The following is a 10,396-nucleotide window of genomic DNA, read 5'->3' on the forward strand; positions in this document are numbered from 1 at the left end:
CCAGCATTCTCCAACACAATCTGTACTGCGCCTTCCTTTCCAGTTTTATCCCATTATTGTTCATTCTTCTATGTCTGTCTCTATTTCTCGGCGTAATATATTGTTTTGTATTCCTCTTCTCCTTTGATCCTGAGGATTCCAAATGAGGGCTTGCCTTGTGACGCAGTTGGGTGATTTCCTCAATGTGTGTCCTATCCACTTCCAGCGCTACTTTTTGATTTCTTTCTCTACTGGAATCCGGTTTGTTCTCTCCCACAACAGGTTGTTGCTGATAGTGTCTGACCAACGGATCCGAAGTATTTTGCGTAGAGAACTATTAATAAACACTTGTACCTTCTGGATGTTGTCATTCGTAGTTCTCCAAGTTTCCGTCCCATACAGTAGAACTGTCTTGACATTTGTGTTGAAAATTCTGACTTTCGTGTTGGTTGACAGACAGTTATTTTGAGTTCCAGATAATCTTCAGTTGTAAATACGGTGCTTTTGCTTTGCCGATCCGCCTCTTCATTTCTGCATCAGATCCACTGTGTTCATCAAGGTTGCTGTCCAGATATGTAAAGGTGTTAACATCCTCCAAATCTTCTCCGTCAAGTGTGATTCGATTGTTGCATGCTTTGTAGTATCGGATAATCTTGCTTTTCTCCTTGTGTATGTTGAGACCTACTGCTGCTGAGGCTACTGCTACAATGATCGTCTTCTCCTGCATCTGTAGTTGCGTGTGCGTTATAAGAACCAGATCATCTGCAACGTCTAGATCGTCCAATTGCATCCTAGCTGTCCACTGTATCCCATGCTTCCCCTCAAATCTTGATGTATTCATGATCCTGTCGATCACCAGGAGAAAGCGGAAGGGTGAGAGCAAGCAGCCTTGCCTGACACTGGTTGGTTTGTCAAGAAGCTAGAATAAGGTATAAATCTGTTATTTTGACTAGTAAATTTATTTATTTACAAGCTGTTATAAGCGCTTAGATGAAGTTTCGTTCACTGAGCTGGATGGTTTGGTTGTGGCATTTACATTATTCTTTTGAACAACATTATCAGCACAAACTTTGCGTTCGAAATGGCATTATATATATTTGGCGAGAGAGAGAGAGAGAGAGAAAGACTGATCCATTAACTTCATTTTTAAAATCTAGGTCACTTCAATAATGAGATATCATCTTGTCATCCGCCTTATCATTATTCTTTCATTAATGTATTCATTTTTGTTTGTCTTTGTTATTCTCTGCTCTAAATAACCAAATAGGATATTCATATATAAGTAGGCTATTAATGTTTAATAAGAAATTTGTTAAGGTTATGTATTTACTAAGATCATATTTCGTCATTTTAATGTTATTCATATAACCCTATAAAATTAATACTTTACGTCTTCGTTACATAAAATTTTAAAATATTTTCATTATTACATAAAAATAATCTAAAATGTTACAAACTCGTTTTGTTCAAGAATAATTTCGTGGATTGATTGAAGTTATACATTAATACCGTTGGATGCCAGCTCAGTGGTTTAGAGGTTATGTGTTCACGTGTGAGACCGAAGTCCCTGGGTTCGGACGTGATGTGCGGGATCGTAGATGTGCACTAATCAGGATTTCCATACTAGGGTGTAACAGCTATCCAATGCGTCCAGGTCTTCAGTAATGGTCTAACACTCATCGATTTATGATCTTAATCAAAATCTCAACAATCTCCACAAGAAAAATAACCAGTTACGTACTTTCTTCTCTCAATATTCTGCAACGGATTGTCACCAAACGATTAAACTTTAAGGAAACTGGGCATATCCCACTAACAAAACAAATCGATGTACTGTAAAACTGGTAAATCGTTGAAAAAAACATTCTACAAACAGAACAAGATGTTGATAAACATGGATGGAAAATAATAAGGTACATGAGATTTCGATGTATGAAAATTATATTTGCAGTGTTGTAATTCATTCTGAGTTATGTTGCCTTAGAAACATTTCACACTGAATTTTAACATAAACATTAACAAAATGGACATTTCAATCTTTTTTAGAGAACTACCAGTTTCCAAATGATTACTTTTTTTGCTGTAAATAATCATTCTAATTCTACTACAGACAGCATTACACTTTTGGAGAGTCAGTGAATTGACACATTTTTTAAAGTTTAGTCTATATATGCAATCTTCTTCAATAAAATGCTGCACATGGTCTCAATACTGCTTGTTTAACCATATTAGTTTACATGGGTAATAATACTAAGAAGCATATGATAAGATAAACATCACCAACATCCGTTTTAATCCCTTCGACTAATACAGAGAAAATGAGACGAAAAAGTTTCAAGCAGGTATTCGAGTGATAAGACAAAAGTTGTTAAACTGAATAATGTACCAACCAGCTATCTGCACATATCAGAACTATGTGCTGTGCTAAGAGAAATAAGATTAGATTTTTCGGTCTAACTATCTACTATGAATCGTTTCATGCATATTACTTGATATATAATAGAGCAGTACATTTACTCTGTTCTAAACTGTCTGTTACTTTATTATTTTTTTGAAACATGAACCAAAAGTGTCACAGTAATTTCTCAACTTAATCAATTTCCTATAAACATGGTTAAACAGTTGAACACCTTATGGGTTGACACTGTTCCTTCATCTTACACTCATATTCTAAGAAAACACAGAAATTGAAATTTCCACAGAATAAACAATATGCTTTGAAATGCTTTGATTCGATCAAAATATCAAATTGTCTTTAGATCAACTTAAAACATTTTCCATAAATTAGCTTGTGTGAATTGAGATATATTTTACATTGGTGAATCTTCTAATTCAAATGTAACTCCTGATAAAGTACATGGAAGCTACATAAAATCTGTACGATATAGAACGTGAAGATCTAAACATCAAATTGGCAATAGTCAACAAAAATACTGAATTAGTTCATCATTGAAGAAATCCAGTAATAAAAGCACCTCATAAAATGTTAACATTCTCTTCAACACAATACTTCTTCAAGATTATGGCACAAGTACACAAACAAATTGAATCAGTCTGTCACAATATAGACATCACATATATTATAACCTATATTCATGTATATAAATATTATATTCTCATGTTTATAATATGAATAACCTGATAGTTACATTATTGCACGTATTTGTATTTATCTAAACTATTTGATTTAATTAAAATTGTGTTAGCTTTTAAAGTTTTTATTCCTAGAACAATTAACTGATGGTTTGTTGCAAAATGTCAGTAATTCACTTTTCCACCTTTTCCCATTTCATTCATACTGGTGGTTGCTTTCAGTGTTCTCAAGAGCCATTGTCGTTGGGACATTGTAAGGCATGTCACCATTGCTAACATTAATGAGTTTGACTGTCGTGTAAGCGGAATAGATTAACTTTGGCCAGTTCGTGCTGTACATAATTGATTCACGCTATTATTGATCAAAATAACTATACATATGACGTGAATGTGTATATGAATGATGCGAATGATCCACCAGGGTGCTTAGTACCTATGTGGTTGCGCTACAGGATTGAGCTGTACTATTCAGATTGTAGCATTAAAGCCTATACGGTGTCTGGTTCTCCTGCTAAACGGGGTTGAGCTGTACTGTTTGGGTTGTCACGTGAAAGTCTGGATAGTGTCTGGTTCTCCTGAAAACCAATGTAAAATTACCCTGGCCCACAAGGGTATATTATATAACTATGAACTTATTGAAGTATTACAAATATTATCGTTCTTATGGTAAATATACTAAACAATCTACAATTTGTTTGATATTATCCGTTTAAATCTTGATACAACATATTGAAAACCACTTACCATGTCTATCACATACTCTACTAATTGTAAATAATCCATACCTTAAATTTTTGAATTTTGTGTTCATTTTTATTCTGAAATACATTTAAGCAGATTTACGTAAAACATACCGACGATAGAATAACAAACTATACATTCACTATATAATTATATAAGAACATTTTGAGCTTATTCAGTCAATGTTTACAAGTGAAATTTCTCTATACATTTTGCCCTATTTGTGCAATCAAGATACTATATGTAGTGAACAAGAACACCAGTGGGGACAACCGAATGTATTTAACACGAAATTACAGGACTTGTTAATAAAATCTAACAATCATAAAGTAGATGCTTAATTTGCAAAATGTCCATCAATTGTCTCATAATGACTCAGACTTCGTTGTTCTTGCATTTTCATACGAATTACATCCTGTTACCATTCTTTACTGTTCGATCCTGTTGTCTCTGTGCTGCCAGACCTTTTGTTCACGACTAACATCATATACTACTTATGTCAATATAAGTAGCAAACACAACACTATATATATATAGTGTGTTTATTAAACTACTATTATCAGTAGTCAATTCTACTGATAAAATACCGCTTCAGTTACAATTATTATGGGTGTACTAAAGTCTTGACTATAGTAATTTTATTGATTTTTATAAACGGTATTGTGCTTTAATGACAAAAAATGTAGTTGTTATTTGTTTTATCTTTTCGTCTTGAATAAATTCAGCTTTTCCATGTCAACTTTATTCAATGATGAATAGAATAATCATTTGTTCTTTGTATGTGCAATACAATTTTAACAATGTTTAAGATTATGCTTATCATCAAAATTTAAGCTTACAAAATTCTGTCACAAATTGACCAGGTTCAAAATCACATCCCCCTTCCCCGGAAAAAAAACAATCAAGGTTCTGTTTCTACTCATTTATTTATTCAGAATAGACAAACCTTGTGTAGTAGTTTTGTTAAATCGTTTCCAATTACACTATTCATAGTATTGTAGTGAACAGAACACGGGTGGGGACACAAATTTACATAGTTACTTTGTAAAATAGAAAAACACTACAGGCGGCCTGCTTGAATATCTGGGCTACCTGTTCCTCCGATCTAGATATTTTATCAAGTTATCTGTTTTGTTGTTTGCTTTAGCATATCATTATGTCTATTGTGCTCACAATTTATTTAGGCGCGTTTATGAAAAGTTTACAACCTTTCGCTATACGTGATACAAAAAGGTACAATCAGCGACATCATGGTGGCTGGCAATATGCATTGAAACGAATGAACATTAATCAAATGTGGATTACCGAACTCCTAACATCTAACTGGTCATCATTCGAAATTTATCGTCACAATAGATCAAGGTATAAGAAAAGGAAACTTGTTGAAATACTTTATGCTGAGAATTCTATGTTGTACCAAAAATATAATGTTGAATAAAGCTTCTAATAATAATAATAATAATAATAATAATAATAATAATTTGCAAAATATCAATCTATCATATCAAACGGGACTGTTTCTGTTGCAATCATCAATCCATTGTTTCACATTTCAGTGTTTATGCGTTTTCTTACAAATTGCATTGTGTTCCCGCTCTTCATTTCTTGATCTTTCCCCATCTTCTGCTGCCATATATTATGTTTTTAACTCGTGTTATATACTATAAGTAGCACGCACCACAGTATGTGTATGGAGTGTAGTTTCTATTTTACTTTTAAATACAACAAAAGAAATAAGATGATAAAAACAACAAGGAATGGCATAAACAAAAAAAACACAATATAAACCTCAAAATACAAAAATTACTGAAGTGTAAAAGAAGACATTATACAAAACAATATTATCAAAACAAAAAAGCTCACCCACTTGGGTTTTGTCCTTCAAAAAAGAATAAATTTAAACAGCTGAGTAACTTTTGTTGCCATAGAAGTACAATATCTTTCTGGAAAACAATAAATACATTAGTTATTATGTTTTTTGTAATTTACTGTCTAATTTCATACAACACATATAATAATCCTAAAAGAACACCCGATCAACTAAAAGTCATTAGTAATATGCTATTACACATTTTCATAGCATAATACAGTGATGATTTTTTGTTTCTCTTAAAGAGTTCCTATCATTAACAAACTATAATATGGACAAGAATTACATTAATTACGCAAGATTTTACAACTTAGAATGTGTAAACTTTGAACATAATAACATATAATTCACTTGGTATTGTCTTTACTTGAATCTTCCCATTAATGTTTAGGAGTGGAATTGATAAATCTCTTATTGGCATATGTGCATATTGTGCATATTGCCACGATATTGCCTTAATAACACATACTTCACAGAAAATAGAGAAGATAAAACTAACAATCTCATGTTGAATATTTAGACTTAATTTATTTTCTGTTTCAATGACAACAAAAGCAACGTAGCTTCTTTTATGAAAATTCACTATTTTTCCATTAGAATATAATTATTGATTTATTTGATAATTATGTCATTTTAAGCTATTTACAATTCCCTTTGAATTCGTGAAGGAAATGACAATCATTTGTCCAGTGAAACTCTTAATTTATAGCGCGAATTTTCGATTAAATTAATGATATATGTTGATCACCTTGTTTAAATTGAAGAACCTATAATTATACGTTTGTAATCAAACATTTAGGACTTGTTGAAAGTATTCATCCATAATCTCTCTAAATACCTCGTTATGAATGTAAAAAAGTACAGGCTTCCTTCCCCAAAACCTTTTACTCAGCAGTAAGTGTATAGACTCTAGTAGGAACTTTCTTCTCACTTCCTTAATACATCAATGGTGTCTTTGAAAATTGAAAAAGAAAAGAGTACATCTCTCTCGAAATAAGTTTGTGGATACAAAGTCTTCTTTATATTAATTATAAATTACTGAATTCCGTCATACTTTGAAGATTGTGTAGTACTTGTGACAGACTGATTCACAACAAGCAAGCCAATTTGTTTTGTCATAAATATACAGATTACTGCTTATTTTCCTCCTAAAGCTTAGAGCAAAATCACGCTTATTTGGAACCAGCAGTTGTTGTCGAGCCATATCACAACTATTTCTGATTCCTTAGATTGGACTGAGACCTGAGTTTATCTTTTACATAAGGCTGTTACTGAACTGTTTACAAGAAATCTTTAAGGGTCTTTTTACGAACACACTCCCTCGAAAAACTATTTGTTAGTAGATATTAATATGGGACCTCTTATTTACAATGCGTTAATGAGAATAGTCTGCTTACAAAATCGAACCTCTACGATCTGTAGATATTTACGGAATCTGCATGATCGATCATCTTCGCTTAAAAAGATTCATTTAGATCGAATGACAAAATTGTTTTAATAATCCTGAGTTCTGATAATCTGTTAGATTAATAATGCCATCTTGAAATATCAGTTAGACACCTTCTACACATTATATGTATAACACTGTAAACATCTCCATACTGTGTATTATTTTCCAACACTGAGATTAAGTGAAAAACCCATATGATTTCGTAAACTAGCCAAATTTAGGTGTTCAGTAGCTCCAACTGCATTTACCAATTCACATGTACGTGCGATAGCACATACATTGGAAGAACTGACAGGAGAGTATATGTCCGCATTTCTGAGCATGTTCCCAAAAACTTGAGGCTGCGAGGGACTAGGGCTCTCAACAGTATAATAGCTCGGTATTTACTTGACACTGAGCATATCATCGACATTCCTCACGCTTTTAAAATCATCAGCAGACAAAGAAATACGACTGCTCTCTGTTTTGCTGAAGCGATTGCGATAAAAAACTTAATCCGGATCTATGTGTTCAAAAAGAGACAGTAGTAAACTTACTATTACCCTGGTTATCCCTTTCCATTTTACTTTTATTGTTTTTTGGTTATTTGTGTTATTTTATTCATTTATTTATTTTTAAAATATTTATTTTGTGTTATATTCCTCCCCCATTACCAAATTCTTAAACCGACTTTTCATTCACACATTACCGCCCACTTACCCTCTTGAATTATGTTAACTTTTCAAACTCTATTCAATTAGTACGTAACCTATCACTGTTTACTTCCATGAATCCTTCACTACCTCTAAAATTATCACACAATTTATGAACTCCACTCAACTACTACACCACTCATCCTGAATTATGTCCTTAATTCTAAAAACAATCAACCTCTGACCTGTTCTTACATATATATAGTTATTATTGTATACTTTTGTCATTCCAGTTATTTACATTCATTTATGTCAATTGTTCCATATTATATCTTATCTCAAGGTAAAATTCTATTACATATTTGGTTTGTAAGCAGCTGACGAGAAACCTCGAAATATTATGAATTCATACTATTCTGCATCAATAATTATTCTTCCTTTATTTAAATTCATAAAGGGAACTAATTGCATGAAATTTAAGTGTTCTGACAGACACGATATTTACTCAGTTATTCAGCTAGTAGCTATTGATTCAAATTCTCAAATTCAGCTTATTTGTTTGTGTATACACATGCTTAATTTCATGTTCATTTGCACAACTGACAAGTTTCATCTTGATTTGATACCCAATTTCTCGTCTTCATATTTGTTCACTATATTAAGTTTCTAAAATTAACATTGAAATTTCAACAATTTCTTATTTTCAAAACGGGGTTTTGCGAAGATTTTAGTAATTTTTTTATAGTTGAATTCATGAGTCAATTGATTCTAGACCACCATGGAAAACCTGGAAACACTGGACGGCTGTTCCATCCTAGTATGGGATTCCTCAGTAGTGTGTATTCATGATCCCGCACCATAGGATTTAAACCCAGGACCTATCGATTTCGCGCGTGAACATCTAACATCTAGACCACTGAGTTGGCATTCAACGTTGTTAATGTATAACTTCAACCAATCCACGAAATAACACCCCCGTCTACCATTGTCGTCAATGAATTACTATCTCACAACAGACCAAGTTGAACTCCACTAGTCACAGTTTCTCACTAGAACTCTTAATTTTTTTCTTATTTTCAAAACAAAACAAAAAGGATGATTATTATTTTTATTTTAATTAACTTCTTAGTTCAACTATTATATTATATTCCATAGAATAATAAGAGGTTTTCTGTCGAAACAAAGCAATTCATTATTAATAAAGGTACAGTTGTATATATATAAACCCATACTTGATATCTGTATGAATGTATTTGTTATTTTGTAAACATGTATATATCTACTTCCTATTCGTTTATAGTAGTATAATGAATCTATCATATTCTTTCTGAAAGACAAAAAAGAAAACTAAGTTTAATAACTATACATTGTGTTAATATTTTCTCACAGTATGTATTCATCATTTCATTAATATAAGGAAACATTTTCATGGTTGATTAATCCTATGTGACATGATTTCAATTATTTCAATAAATATTTACCTCATTATAATTGAATTTATTCTAATGAATAAATAATTGAATTATTCTATTTTATCGATTATTTATAATTCAGTAATATGGATAATTAATATGTTACTTTTTCACGGCGTTATGTCATTATTTTTTCTTCGGCAATGTATTGAATATCATATTGATGATCAATCTCTACTGTCTCATGAAGGTATACTGCAAGGAGCTGTTCTTTCATCTCTTCTTTTCTCTTTATTTTTTCTGCATGATCTACCATTTTTTCCACAGTAAACACGTTTGTTCAGTATGCGGATGATCACATTGTATGTATGCCTATCTCTTCCTCTTTACACCCCATAGAAATGAATGAGTTTTTGTCTCGTATTGATTGTTGGTCTGTTGTTAATGGTCTCATACTTAATCCGTCTAAATGTCAAGCTGTTAACTTTAGCATGAGGTATGAACAGCATCTAAACTTCACTTCGGGATCCCCATAATGCTTGTTCCATTGGAGACTCTTTGATAAATACAGTGTCGAAGGTCAATTATCTTGGTGTTATCTTTTCCTATGATCTATCTTGGTCTTCTCACGTTTTATTGTTATCGAAGAAAGTTTTCCGTCTGACTTACTACATAAAGAGATTGCATGCTCTTGGGATTACTCGTCATTTACTCTTACAATTTGTCAATTCTTGCATACTACCTATTATTCTTTACTGTTCCCCATTATTCTTTCCCGGGCTTTTGAGAAAAGACTTTGGCTTATTGCGGAGAGTGCTGAAGGCAGTTAGCAAGGTGTGTAGTGAATCTTTTGAGGTCATAATTAATATGGATGAGGATATACATCTAAATTCGTGCAAACTCATGGCAGGTGCTATCTTATCAGATACTAACCATCCCCTTCACTCATATATTTCTCCTTGTATATCTTCTGATAGAACGAGACGTAATTACATTAAAATCCATGCATGCCAGCAAAAGTACAAAAGTTCTGTAATACCTTACCTAGCAAATAAACTCTGTGACGAACAGGTTGTTAGAGTTAACCTAGTCAATAACCTGCATTCCTAACATATCTTTAATTTGGAAAGTTGTACAATTTTTCAGATTTTTTTAAACAGTTTTTCCTTTCTTTTTGTCTTTGTCACTGTTTTGTGTGTGTAAGAAACTTGTTGAAATA

The sequence above is a fragment of the Schistosoma haematobium genome, chromosome 3 (genome assembly GCF_000699445.3).
Source record: "Schistosoma haematobium chromosome 3, whole genome shotgun sequence".
NCBI lineage: Eukaryota > Metazoa > Platyhelminthes > Trematoda > Strigeidida > Schistosomatidae > Schistosoma > Schistosoma haematobium.